Source organism: Magallana gigas, chromosome 8 (genome assembly GCF_963853765.1).
Source record: "Magallana gigas chromosome 8, xbMagGiga1.1, whole genome shotgun sequence".
Classification (NCBI taxonomy): Eukaryota; Metazoa; Mollusca; class Bivalvia; order Ostreida; family Ostreidae; genus Magallana; species Magallana gigas.
The window spans coordinates 22,465,825-22,481,256 of NC_088860.1; the positions used below are offsets into that span (position 1 = coordinate 22,465,825).

At 32.6% G+C, this 15,432-nt stretch overlaps 1 long non-coding RNA gene across 1 annotated transcript; it reads right to left on the minus strand.

Moving 5' to 3' along the window:
- Nucleotides 1-11,145: 11,145 nt before the first annotated feature.
- On the minus strand, nucleotides 11,146-12,575 carry LOC105321378 (uncharacterized). Its single transcript, XR_004602069.2, has 3 exons — nucleotides 11,834-12,575; nucleotides 11,544-11,619; nucleotides 11,146-11,354 (listed from the first exon to the last, which is right to left on the minus strand). It is a non-coding gene; the product is annotated as an uncharacterized lncRNA (long non-coding RNA).
- Nucleotides 12,576-15,432: the final 2,857 nt, after the last annotated feature.

Consider the following 15,432-nt stretch of genomic DNA (forward strand, 5'->3'; position numbering starts at 1 on the left):
GTTCGGAATATGAATCTTATGTCTGAAAATGTGAAAAAGATTTGTTGTTCGTACTTTATATTTCTAATTATTCAGCCATGTATTTACTAAGTAAGAAAAAGTCAAGTCATGGCTTTGAATATATGATTCAAAATGTTCTACATAAAGTGGAGAATTTTTATTGTGCTGCGAAATAATTCATATACATCATATGTATGCTGGCATTTTAACATTTATTGTAATGGAGTTTTCGCCTTGGCAAGATTCACGTTGCTGAATAAAAAGTGTTCATTTACTGGAACAGCAATTCCGTTTATTGTGCATGCCTAATCCCGGTTTCCTCTTTGTAAGTATCTTCTTTACGAGATTTGCGCTTGACTTCAACCTTGGTAAACATAACGGTATATACCTTAAGCCCCTTTCACAATTGGCGCACGAGCAGAAGCGACCAAATATTCGTGCTATCGAAAAAATCAAATATGAATAGTTAATTGTTGCCGAAATACTTGCATATGAAGAATTTCGCACGATCTAAGCGAGCGTTGTGCGATGTAAACGCATTGAATCTTGCGATATATCTTGCGTCTGTATGCGACTGTTGTACAATGAAAGCAACTGTTGAAAGATAATACGATAGGAACGCGCGAGAGACTAGGTGATCGAACAATTGAACGTGCGCCAAAGTGATTGGACGTGCGATTATGCGTTCCATGGTACGAATGATCGTGCGAGTTAGAGAGGGGGTATATATACACCGCCCATATTCAGTAGACATAATTGAAAGCGAGAAAATATGCCGCCCAAGAAGATACAGGTATGCAGCAGCACTTATTATTATACCTCAATATGATTATTCTATTATATCTGATTGGTCTAGAAAGTCACGTGACAGGGCGATGTCATAGGAATGAAAAAGCCGATATGAGCATACGATAAAAAAATATTTAATCATTATGATTCTCTTTATATTCCAGAACCAACTTAGCTATCTATGATTTGTAAAAGAAAAGTGAGACAGTTACATGAGAAATCAAACAATCACGACGTTAATGTTGCGACTGTTCAAAAGTCAAACATAATTAAAAATCAACGTATTTTGTGTAATCATATGTTGCTTGGTATAATAAAACGTTTATTGCATTAATGTTCAGGGAATATGAAGATTTATTCCCTCGAAAAAAAAACAACCAAATTTCTCTCGGGCGAAGCCCTCGGAATATATGATTTTTCTTGTGGGAATAATTTTTTATAAAAGTATTTCTCTCACTATCATGCAATTAATGTATATTGTAAATTTTGTTCTGAAACAGAGATACTTATACAAGGTATATAAACAATCATTCTGAGAGTATTGCATAAGCAATACACGTCCCCTACCTATATGGAGTTCTGAAGAGAATATTTTATCTTTTTTGTAAATTAGATGTGCTGTAAATTCCTTATTAAACGCAATGAATTTATATCCGCGTAAAATCGCACACATCGCAGATTCTAAAACTTCGCCATTATTTTCTGAGAGTTGAGAACTATAAGAAATATGGATAAATCATCCGTGTTCGCGATATTATATTCTCGCGATTTGATACAAAACAGCAGGATCGCGGAAGTAAGTACTCGTGTAATATATGTAATTTACAGTATGACTCGTGTGATCCCCCCTTTTGCAGCTGTTCAATGAGATAGCAATCTGATCACCCTTCTCCCCTAACCAGTTTAAAGCTCAATGGCAGTCGTTCTCTGTTGGTCGTTATCGACTTGCAGTTCAATGAGAAGTTGTTGATAGTCTTCTAATGTTGTGTCAGTTGTTGTCTCCAGTTTTGTACATTTGGGTCTACAGTTAATCTGTCGTAAGTTTAATGCGTTTGGCAGCTTTCTTTGGTGAATTAGCACTCAGGTTTTCCTTAAAACGTCTTTAGATTTTATGTTCAGTGTTTGAAAATAATATTTTGATTCAAATAACTTGGACTTTATTATTATTTTTCCTGCATTAGATTCTGGTCTTTCCATAAAAAAAAAGTTTGTTAAAGACATAGCATTTGGCGTGACATCGCCTCTAAGGTTAGTCAGACATGTAGCTTTGGGCAATTCGGACTTTACTGATTTTGATAATGTGAGTAGGGCAAGTTCTATTTCCAAGAATTCCTCTATGCCGTTAGTTTTCGATCTGTTCTACTGAAGTTTTTCATGTTCTGGCCATAATCAACCAATAGCCACCTTAGTTTATGTCAGATTTAGAATTTTCAGACTGTGTTATTATTCACTCGGCATTTTTGGATGTCTGGTGTGTTTTTGTAAAGCTAAAAACGTCATTTCGGTAGAGCAAGATGTCTGATAAGGAGTTTGTTGAATAATTAAAGTGGAAAGTAGTCTCCAGCAAGTTCTAAATAGGATTCAATCGATCGTAAATGAAAATTCTCCTGGATATTGATTTTCACAAATGAATTTAATAATACCGGTTTTTATTAAAATCACAAATAACATTATACATGGAAACACAGTAATATTGAAAAAAATTTATTACTTCTTAGTATGTTTTTGCTGGCTTTCATTTAAGAAATGAATGTTATTTTTTTCCAGGTACATCTATGAAATGAGGAACTTTCATAACAAAGTTTTAAAAAAATTGGATTTTTTTCCATCAGTTATCTTCAATCGATTACAAAAAAAATCAGATATACGTGTGCATGTTGTTTTTCTTTTCTGTAACTTGATTAATTATAAATCAGACGAATTTATGCTAGAAAATTAATCATAAAAAGGTGTAATGCATTTTTTTTATTTCGCTTACACGGGTATTTGTAAGGAAAGTACCTTTCACTATAAATAAACACAGGTACTTGTCTTCATATGATTTTCTAAACCTAGGTACTGAATTCATAATATCAAGTAACTTGTCATAGAATCAGGAAACCTGTATCGAAAAATGAATATGTAAAACCGTATATGTATAAATTCAGCTGATATTCGGAATTGTGATTACCTGTACTTCCCGCAAAATGTGATGAACAAGTGTTGGTTTATTGACTTTACATGTAGTATTATTCGACGTGCTCATATTCATACTCATACTCAGAAAGATATTTTTGAGAGAAAGAAATCCAGCATATTAGATACATATATTCTTATCATACTTTGAATAAAAATGCGTATATTGTAAAAAAGAAAACTGAGACACCTGGTTATTGTGTTTAAGGGGGTGTGCGGCCATTTTGTATGTTTGAGGATAAGTATGTCAACATTATTTTTTTTTTGAACTGGCTTGTTTTTGACCGAAACTGACCAAAAACTGTTGTCAACAGATTTAAAAGCAATACATATGAGATTCTACATGTTGTTTTGTATGCAAACTATGCAAACAAGAACAGGACAATGCCTTATTAATCAACTAAAGCAACTGTCGAACTGCGTACCTACAGACTCATTTTAAAGATCTAAAAATATGAAGGGGTTCATTGGTGTCCTCTCTACAACAAAGAAATCTGTGGAGTTTATGAATAGCAAAAAATTACGATAATGTGCTAAATAAACATCTCTACCAGGTAATGGAAATAGTTATATCACACTGTTTCAAAGGTAATCTCTTTATAATATGACAAATTCGTCAAGATTATTGAAAGCTTTAAAACTTTTGTTTATTTTTGACTTTACAATCACAACATAAATACAAAGATCGAACGAGATTTACAGTTAAATGTTTTTGAAATCTGTGCATACTGTCATAGTAGGGAAATCAGTATTTGCGCTTAACTTTTTTTACTACAAGCCCATAGGGCAAGTGAGGTTACAAAATCTGGTAGCCCAAACAAAATTTTATTAGCCCTAATCAAGAACAATAAAAACAACTTGACAAAAAATGACTTATCATATTAAATTATATGATAATAATATTTAGTTATCCTTTTTATTCAAAAAATTACCTTTCACAATTCATGATTTTTTTTATCTTTGATATGTTGTAGCCAGTGATGATAAGAAATTTCTATACTTATCAATTATTTCAAATTCTGCATGTTAAAAGCAGAAATGGGTCAATAAATATCTGATTCCTGATTATCAACTCATCTCAGTACTTTGATTCAACACGTTGTCAATGATAGACTGGCAATGCCTGCCAGACTGGCAATGCATGATATCGTAGGATAGAGACAAAGGACCAATATGTTTCAATGACGAAGAAATAAGAGCTATTTGCATTATATCGCCCATTATCAATTCACGTTTGTACTCAAAATCCACTCCAAGAGATCCGATGATAGAAAGGGTCTTCTCGCTTTGCGAGCTGGGTTTTTCTAAAAATAGATTTTATGCTTAACATGGAACAAGGTTTTCCCCGTGTAAGTTGTCGAATTCATGGGCGGCGATTGAACAAAAACTACTTTGATTTGTTTTATTTTGTAAATATCAAGAAAAACTTTAGAAATATATGTGTAAAAAATTGTTTAACCATTTCAAATTGACAATCACGCAAACAAAAGAGGTTAATGCATGCACTATTTTCATTAGCGCATGAATAATGTAGTGCAAAATATTCGCAGAAACAGCTATGATAACAAGGACTCGCTCGCGAAGCGAGCCGACTCAAAAATGGTATCATAATTTCAATTACCGCCGGAAACAACGTACTAGCCCATCGGGCATGCGCGAATATAATATTTGGTAGCCTGATCCTGATTTTACTAGCCTCGGTCATCGGGCTACCGCTTAATTTCGAAGACTGGGAAATACAAGCGATGGAGCAATTTTCATAGAATAATATACATATGTATATGCTATAAAAAATAGTAAGGAAAGAGACATCGTATGTGCCATTAGCTCCTCTTTCCTTACTCTCTTACATTTTTCATTAATAATAGTACATGTACAAACATAAATACAAAAATACAAAACCAAACAAAATACTGTATATCTATACTACTATATTAAGATAATAGACTCAAATTTTTGGGCTTTAATACCGATAAATCGGAAGAGAACCGTCTTTTGTTTTATGTATTTTAAACATCATTGGTACGTGAAGATTACCAATTTGATTTTATTTTTTCTCAATCAAGCTTCGCTAATTATTAATCAACGAAACTTCATTAAGTAATTCCGGAAATCATCTGATTTTTGGGGATTTTACAATCTTGCGCATGCGCATTACATTCACGCTAAATCAAAGGAGGCTCTTTATTTTATGTTTCCACAATATCATATTTGAAAAACTCAGAAACAATAAAACAAATGCGTATAAATTTTCATTGGATATTTTTTTCTGTTCATCAAAAAATACGGGAGATAACTCGTACACAGTGCATTTACAATAAAAAAAAAAACGAGAGTTTCGAATGTCAACATGGTGTATAAAAAACGTTGTTGAATAAATGTTGAATTCTGCAATTACAGAATTAAACTTTTCGAAGAAAGGTATTTACAGCTTCAAAGTGGTTTGTTAAGAACATTTTGACTGTTATTTTCAATGAAACTTTATTTATGTTCTCCAAAATCGTTTTGGAGCGATTCTGCAATTTTCTGCTACATTATTAATATGGGAGGCATTTTATCTGTGGTGAAGGCCTTTCCCGATACACAGTTAGATTATTTCAACGCAGCAGAGTGTAGTGAAATTAATAGCATTATTGTAGGCTTAAAGCTTGGTTATACAAAATGTCAACAATATACGGATTGCCGATGTATCTATTCCGATATGCAATGTCAACCCGTACACACACGGGTCAAAGTCTAGTATGTATAACTAGTTTAATGAAAGATTAAAAAAAGTAATTGACTTGCGTATGATTACAACAAATCAATTACCAACTTAGAAAGAATCTTCTAAAATATTTTCACGGCTGTAAGGGGAATGTGCGGCCATCTTGTACATTTAGGGATAAGAATTTAAACAATTCTTGAACTGGATTGTTTTTGTCCGAAACTGGCCAAAAATATGAAGTCCTACATGTCATTCTGTTTGAAAAGTAAGCATGAAAAGACAAGACAATGCTACACACTTATTTGAAGGTTTAAAATATGAAGGGGGTTCATTGGTGTCCTCTCTAAAACCATTTATATATATTTGTCTGTGTCTATGGAGGTACATTGTAGGTATGGGGGTATATTTTTATTGTAATATATTTACACAATGTATACTTTTTTAATTTAAGACAATCACTTTTTGGACCCCTACCCCACTTCTAAAAAGAATTTATGATAACCTATAATTATCATTCTGAAAAAAAAACACCATAAAACAAACATAGGACAGGTATAGATTTGTGTATCAAATTCAACACGAATTGTTTTGAATTGACATTACTTTTTTCTATAAAAATATAACGTCAATGTGTCTCTATAGACACAGGTGTTCTAAGTATAGACTGGATTTTTTTTGTTCTAAAGATAGATCCCATGCCGACTGATAAAAATGGGTACCCTATTTTGAGGCAAAGTCCCAATATAAATGTGCAATATTCAAACTTTTCCTGACCAGAGGACACCAATGAACCCCCTACAGATTTGTTCAGATTTTAAAATCTTCAAATAAGTCTGTAGCTGCACAGTTCTGATGAGGGAAATTGTTGTATTCATTTAATGCCATTGGTAAATATTTTACAAATTTACCATGGTTTTTTTTCTTCGATTAAGATAATTGTGCAGATTCACTATTCGATAATCGCATCGTTCGGTGGTTAACCGGTTAACCGAATACTCACTAAAAATACCTATGAATAATGTGTAGTAAGATTAAAAACAAGAAATGAACGTGTTTACAGATCATTATTTTAAGTTTATATAAAAAATGAAGATGGTTGCGATCACAAAAAAGTAAACACATAACTTACATGAGTAAGTGGGTTGTTTTTTAAATCTAATAGATAAAAGAAAATTCCATTTGATGTTTCAAGGTCACTTCTTAATGTTTAAACAACTTAGTCTTGAATTTAGGAGTTCTGACATTTTTCTCCTGATAGAGACTATTATTTCAAGCAAAATAAGAAATATTTGGAAACACGTTTGTTGAAATGTAAATTCGTGGGTCAGAATAACCTAAGAAATTAATTAACATTGATCTCCCACGAACAATGATGTGATTCGCGATGTGTCTACAACATATGCTTTACTGCAAATATCTCAACTTCACAGATATGAAGGTGACAGTTGACATTATTATTTAACTGAAAGTGGACAAATTGTCCCACGATGCATTGTTGACATTCAACTATCTTGGATACATATTGGCTGTCTGTATTGCAGAGAGTCATTTCGCTTGTGTTTGTTGTCAAACCAATTCTGATGTCATAGAACGCACATGTAGTTTCCGTCTGAATACAGGAGAAGAGCAATTCAGTTGGCTTGCCTATATGGCCGCTCATTGCTAGGGGAGTGGCCTCCAGAGTTCAAGGCCAGAGATCTCGTAAGATCATTTGTGACGCGCCAAGCAAAAACCTCCCTTAACTGAAAATGTTGACAATTTTAGTATTTTATTGATTCTAATAAAGCTGTTTTTTCTTCTTCCAAGGATATACAGCATTACATATATTTCTCATTGTTAGGGTGTTGCAAAAACGCATTCAAATGAAGAAGTATATGCTTTGACGTCGATCGCACAAAAAAAGGATAGTACATAATTGTTGCTAAATTATTAACTACAGATATTTCAATAACAGTCCCTTAATCTTATTTTGATTTAGTGTATTTCAAACAATGAATAATAATTTTTGGCATATGGAATAGTACAAATGATTCAAATTCCTAAAATATATAACAAATTAAATCTCTGTATAGAAACATATTTTTTTCTTTTTTATAAAACATATTATTTCTACACAATGTTGCAGAATGAAAGGCAGAATATAAATGAGATCATCATTTAGAAAACGGTTCACATTTTATAACCTTGCGATTAAAACAATCATACTGTCTCAAAAAGAATACAATAGTTTATCTTGAGTAATTTTAAAAACGATTTGCTTTCTTTAATATTGTACATACATTTACTTATGTTGTATATTCATCTCTCTCTCTCTCTCTCTCTCTCTCTCTCTCTCTCTCTCTCTCTCTCTCTCTCTCTCATTTGATATTTTTCTGTTAATATTTTTTTAAATGTTGGATAACAAATTAACAATGACAGAAATACCTGGAAACTGCATTTTTTCAAATTGATTTTAAAAATAAAAATTGATAGGAAAAAAAGAAACAAAAGACTTTTTATTTTAATAATGCATTTAGTTTATCTCCTACACCGTGAAATTACTGAACATATTACACAATTTTAAAGTCAATTGTCATTTAATTTTCATGGATTCCATTGGCATGTGAAACAGGAGAATGAAAATGGCAGAGATATAAAGGTATAATACAATGTATTTTCCTGTGTGAAAGGAATGCACAATCGTTTGAATGAATATCGATGAAACATTAATCAAATCAATGAGAATATAAATGAATTAAAATTGTTTTATTTGCATGTGGATAGACATTAGTTTCAACGAAAAATCTAAACAATGGGAGTAGAAATAATTTAGAGTAGTTTCTTTTTGCATGTGCATCTCCCAAGCGGAAGGACAGAACAATTTGTTCTCAAAGAAATATATGTTTTATTTTCATTGGGGGGGGGGGGGGGATAATACAAAATAACCAAAGTATTTTTTTTTTATAAAGAATCTGACCATTAAAAAAAACAATTTAACATTGTCACAATAGGATAAAAAAGGAGTTTCATTTTCCATACCATGAATACATGTATTTTGTCTAAAAATCGAAATTTGGGATTTAGTCTTGAAACGCATTCTTTTGGGTGTTATAAATGCAAATATATTGAATATTTCAGAAAAGATGACTCATCGATTATGATTAGCTTCTATCCACTGCAACACCTGTATCTCGCGATGATTTTATTCAGTTTTGTTGAGCGACGCCATAAACTACCATGCGCGAATTGAAGTTGAAAGTTATTTCTAGAAATGCGTGTATTGGCTTTAGATGCCTAATTCAGTGCTTGAATTCAGTTTATCAATAGTGTATAAATGCAGCATGCATGTATCTTCATCTGTTTACATTAGTTAGATACTATCATATAAAAGTTTCTTTTTTGTTCTATTTATTGCTTCAGTTATAGCTAAAGTACAGAACATTCGACATGCTTACTACAACACAACTATCTAGTCAATAAAATACAGGAACTAAAAATGTTTTTCATCTGAAAATATATTTGTTTGTTGGTTTAAAGTAAAACTGTAAATTGATATTTTAAATCAAAAGGTCTTAAATCACATCGTGTTTTCAGATCACAGAAAAAAATGAGACTTGAAAGCGCCCGACATTTATAGTCTGTCCCAAGATATTTATGCTGCATATTTGAACGATTTTTAATAAAAATACACATACCTGTGACTGAAGTGCAATTAAAATCGACGAAAGGGAAAATTCCCAAGATAACTTCATTCACACATTATCATTTTTCCCTCGTAAAAATTCACATGAACGAAAACAGATTTCCTACGGAGATTTATAATGGGGAATGTTGACATCTTTTCTCCATTCGGAAATACTCGGGACCCCTCGCGCAATTTTTCAACGTTATCATCCGGGCGTCTTCATCTCCTTGGCAATGGAAAAACCTCGTAGACTTTTTATTTTTAGCCCTGTACTGATACCCGACGAGCGAGAGGGGGCGTTTCAAAGGGGAAATCTTGGGATTTTTTCATACTATTGAATGAACATCGTCTGAACCAAGAGGTATTTATAAATATTGAATAATTTAAGAAAATATGCGGCAAAAATATCTTGGGACAGACTATAGATTGGATCGTCAGTTCAGCATCGCGTCTTCTTAGAAACCAAACATGATTGGAATTATGATAATTTATCATCAAATATTTTTGGTATTTTTGTAAATTCCTTTATATTTTATTTAGGTCAAATAAATGAAAATGACGCATTGTTTTAATATTTAAATTTAGCTAGGAAGCCTCGATATTTTTCTTGTTCCGCACAACCAAGATCGACTTTATTACTTATTAGGTTAGTTACTGACTCACTACGGAAATATATTGGGTTGATCAATCTCATAGACGGCTCGGCGAAGCCGAGCCGTCTATGAGATTGATCAACCCAATATATTTCCGTAGTGAGTCAGTAACTAACCTAATAAGTGTTTTGTTTTCCCGAGGACTAACAAGCGACATATATATTCACAAATAGCGATGAAGCCACGTACAAGATGCCTAACATCTTGTCAAATTTAACTCATTCAAGCTCTTCAAAATTTTCAATCTCACCTTTCAAATACTCTTTAAAAATCCTTGCTTCACCCATGTTTACTTACAATGTTTTGTTGATAATCAATTTTAAATGTTTTCTCCCTTTCCTCTGCAGAGATTTGAGCAAATTTCGACGCTGCCATTTTGTTCTGCTCCAGACAAAACAATGTGACGTCAATATTCAAAGGGCAACTACTCTAATTTTAAAGAATTTCAAAGGGCAACTACTCCAAATACTTTAAAAACTTACGGCATGCGGTTTATGTATTAAATACTATGAAATGTCGAAATGAGTAAGCGAAGCGTCGACCAATGACGGCCATATTGCCTAATATTATTTCTCACAGAACAAATATAGAGATATATGAGGCAATCAGGTGCTATGTTTAAACCAATGAAAATGTGACATTTCAGTCCAAGGGAAAACAATCTTTTTTATCTATTTAAAAAGGACAAATATGTCAACACTTGTCTAGTCTTAATCTAATTATTACTAAATTACGCTATTTTCTAATAAAGAAAATCATTGATGATGCAAAACTTTTTTAAGGCATAGCAGAATTTCCTTCATAACTATGTAATTGATTCTTAAAACACGGAAGTGAAACACGCATGGCAGATAATAATACTTAATATGCAGCGTTTACGATGTTGTGATAATTAGACACGTATTTTAACGTTAGGTCATAATTAAGATAAGGCCCTTATCTTACCTCATCATAACGGTGGTTTTTGCTTGGCGCGTCACATTTGTAAAAAAAAAACAACAAAAAACCTTTAGACCATATTGGAATCTAAATACGTAATTTTCATATTTAAATATATGAATTCAAGTCAGAAGGTATATATATATATATATATATATATATATATATATATATATATTGAATTTAAGTTAGAAAGTCTATTTGTACCTACTATTAAAGACAACGACGTTCAATTTTCTGATTTGGTAAACTTGACCTAGATCGATCAGTATCCATGGTTTCATCTCGATATATGTTGATCCACAAATTCCAAACGCTCTCCCAGAATTCCCATCAACAATGTACTTAACATCATGATCTGCATAATTTTCTTCATAGACGGAAGAAGAGTAAACAATTTTACCCAATGCAACGTTCTCAGGGGCAACTGAAAACAAAAAAATGCTCGGGAATAAACAAAAAGCAAAGACATGTCATTCTTATGGTTGGTGTTAGAATGCCACTTTAGATCAGACGTATTCAAGGAACAGAGAGAGAGAGAGAGAGAGAGAGAGAGAGAGAGAGAGAGAGAGAGAGAGTTGTAATTATCAATTGGTCACCGTTGGTTAAAGCCTACCCATTTTAGATGAGGATCGGATGCATTTTTTCTCACTTGTATGCAAAGCTACGCATTCAACATTCTGAACACTGCACTTTGTTACACATGAAAAAAAGAAATAACCATATCAACTAAAAGTTACACTTGATAGAATTAGAACAAGATATTACAATGAAATTCGTTCTCTCTCTCCCTCTCTCTCTCTCATTATATTTAGTTTTCATATTTTCTGAGATATTGAAAAACATTTAGAGAGACAATCCTTCTATCTCGGATTCTCTTTCTCACTTCTCTTTGATACTGCTTACATTTTCTTCCAAGTGCTCGGTGGCAATATGGAGATATTCAAATTCAACTGCGGACTGTAACAGAGATGGATAAGAACTGTGGCCCACAAAATTCAGCTCGCACGCCAAAGACTTCGAATTATAGTTCACTGACCGACATCCAGAGTTTTGGAGACATTTGTCTATGCACATGCGTATTCCACAGTATGGAACTATCTTGAATGTCGCATTCAGCCTTTTGCCTTCTTCTCTCTTCAAAATATACTCAAATTGGTTCGATAGAATTAGAAGTGGATAAGTTGTTATGATAAATCCGCAACATAAATTCATTTTGTATATATGTTGGTACATAGTACATATTTTTATTGCACTAACATGATGTTGTTGAAACTACGTCACTCTACAAATGCTTATCGATGTTTCATGTGCTCTTAGTAGATATACTGCCACAAGAAAAACTTGATATAAAAATCTATCTGAGATCAATGAAATAAATGTCAAACGCAAATGCTACAGTATGTTACATATTTCATTTCTGTTTTTCATTTTACTAAAATGTCATAGTTTTGCTGAATTAATAATTCCCTTTTTCCATTAAAACTTAATTACTTACGTCTTGGTTGGCAAGCCTCGCGAATATATACACCATTTCAACTCGTTGGATAAAGCAAATATAAAATCACACAATTATAGATATCCTCTATATATAATCAGCTCTTCAATATCCCTCGGGATATTTTGTCTATGTGGATTTTCTTTTTCTTTTTTTCTTTTTTTTGGGGGGTTGTTGGAAGGATGTGAGTAACGTGATTTTAAAACCCCGACTGTCATTTTAATCAAAACATAAATAAATATAATTAGTTTGATAAATACCCCGATGATGTCAACGTTAAATTATAAATATTGATTTATGTTCGTTTATATCTGGCTTCAAAAATTCTTAAATCGCTAGACAATATCATATCATTACGTTAGACATTTTAATTACCAATATTTGAACACATTTTTGAATAATAAAATTAATGCAATTTGATTTGACACACGTATGTTTTTTAAAACTATAAATGGAATAGATATCTAATCCTCTCCGATATGCTTATTTAAATATACAGTATTTTCTACCATTTTAATTACTAAAATGATGCTTACCAATAAGGTTTCTATATTATAAAAACAAATTTAAATTAGTAACATGTAGTACTTTAAGTTCGGAATATGAATCTTATGTCTGAAAATGTGAAAAAGATTTGTTGTTCGTACTTTCTGTTTCTTATTATTCAGACATTTACTAAGTAAGTAAAAGTCAAGTCACGACTTTGAATATATGATTCAAAATGTTCTACATAAAGTGGAGATATTTTTTGTGCTGCGAAATAATTCATATACATCATATGTATGCTGGCAAAACATTTATTGTTATGGAGTCTTCGCCTTGGCAAGATTCACGTTGTTGAATAGAAAGTGTTCATTTACTGGAACAGCAATTCCGTTTATTGCGCATGCCTAATCACGGTTTCCTCTTTGTAGGTATCTTCTTTAGGAGATTTGCGCTTGACTTCAACCTTGGTGGGAATAAACATAACGGTATATACCTTAGTAATCAAGCATGGACTCATTAATTATTAAAAATTGTTAATTATAAAAAGACACACCGGTAAGCTTAAGTTGCACATTTATATGCAAAATTCATGAAATTAAATTATGATTTCACAGTTCTCAGAAATGAAGTCCATTAAAACATACTTTTGATACGTGGTTGTTGAGAATATTTAAGTATGTTTCCGAGGCCCAGACTGGCATAAATATCTTCAAAAGAAAAATGTGAATCGTTTAAATCAAATAATAAAGGGACATGGTCACGATTTTGGTCAAATTGAATTTTACTATTTTTATTATTTACAATGCTTTAGGAATGTAATCTATTTCTAATGATCAAGAGAAATTTGAGAGTCGGTCGTAAAGTTACATGTATGAGCAAGATACGAGTCTCACAACTCTTTGTCATGTAAACAAGAGCCCTGTTTTTGTTTACATAGGTTGATTATACCAATAAAAAAAAGTTTTTTAAGCTCATTTGTTGATCTTTTTATTCATTTTAAGCACAATTAAACAGTTTCTAACGTTTAACGCATTCATTTTAGGTCTAAAACTTGAATTTGTCCCCAACATGTAAAATGTAAACAAAAGATTTGTTTACATAGCAACGAATTGTTAGCTCTGTAACTCACTTCAAACTCAACAAATGATACTCAAATTGCTGTTGCCTATTAAAAATGCCTTACTAAAGCATTGTAAACATTAGAATCGGAAAAATAATTTTTGACCAAAATCGTGACCATGGGCCTTTAAAACTTCATTTTAAAAAAATCAGATCCTCGATCTGCTCCTTAAGAGAGTTTCGAGTTCTACTATATACTGTCACTACACGAGTAGCGACAAAGTTAGGTAAGGTAAAGGTGCTTGAGGACAGGATCGACCCCTCCCCCACTTCCACCCCCACCCCCAGTATATAGACCCCCGGGACTTTATTTTTTTTATATTAAATTATCCTTTTATGACATATTTCTAATCTAATTTATACATTCATTGCCCAAAATTACCTAAAACAAACATTTTTTTTTAGAAATAGATTAGAAATATGTCATAAAAGGATAATTTAATTTTAAAAAAGAGTGAAGTCCCGGGTGTCTTTATAATTTGGGGGGGGGGGGGTGAAAGGGGGGGGGGGGGTCGGTCCTGTCCTTAAGCACCTATGAAGTAAAGGTGTAAAGTAAGGTGCGGATTGAGGATTGAGGATCAAATTGACTCTCTATGTATCTTTGTTTCATTCTATATCTTTTTGTGAGACATACTTGACACATGGTTTACTTGCCTCGCAGTCTTCATTTGCAAATTCTGTCTTAATTTTCATTATCCTCTCCACTGTCTCCAGAACGATCGACTGGAAAAACAATATTTCTATATGCAACTAGAGTTGTAGGTTACGTACATTTCAGTAATATATGTCAGGGGAAGTAACTAGGGGAGTACTGTATCAAGGGTTATTTTCGCCCCGTGTTATTTTCGCCCAGTTTTACTTGCAAACGGTTTCGCCCCGTCTTGAATTCGCCCAGACAAAGTTTTGAATATAGAATATCGTTTGAAACATAAGAATTTGTCCTGTTTTAAATTCGCCCACTGTCAACGAAGGCGAGAGGGACGAAAATAAAACGGGGGCGAACATTTCCCTGTATTCAGTATATCTTGCTTACCCTGTCGTCATTTTGTTCCGAAATGTTGGTAGTAGGATTTAATTTGTGATGTTCAGTCATTCTCTCATGCAAAGGGGCCCTGTAGATGATTTATTGTTGTATTTAAAATAAACCGACTTTTTAAATTCAGTTGATGAAGCAGTATTCCTCCCGTAAATTTTCAGACATCTGTTATGGCGTCATAATCTGACGTCGACGCGTTAATAACGCACTGCAATTATCGCGCGTTTAAGACGCCTTCATAATTATGATACCATAATATCATGGCTATTCATCTGCCCCCGAGTCAAAATTTGTACCAAAAAAGTTATACGCTTTTTGAAATGTATCTCTATATAATGTTGTTAGTTACAAATTAATCTTAAGCGT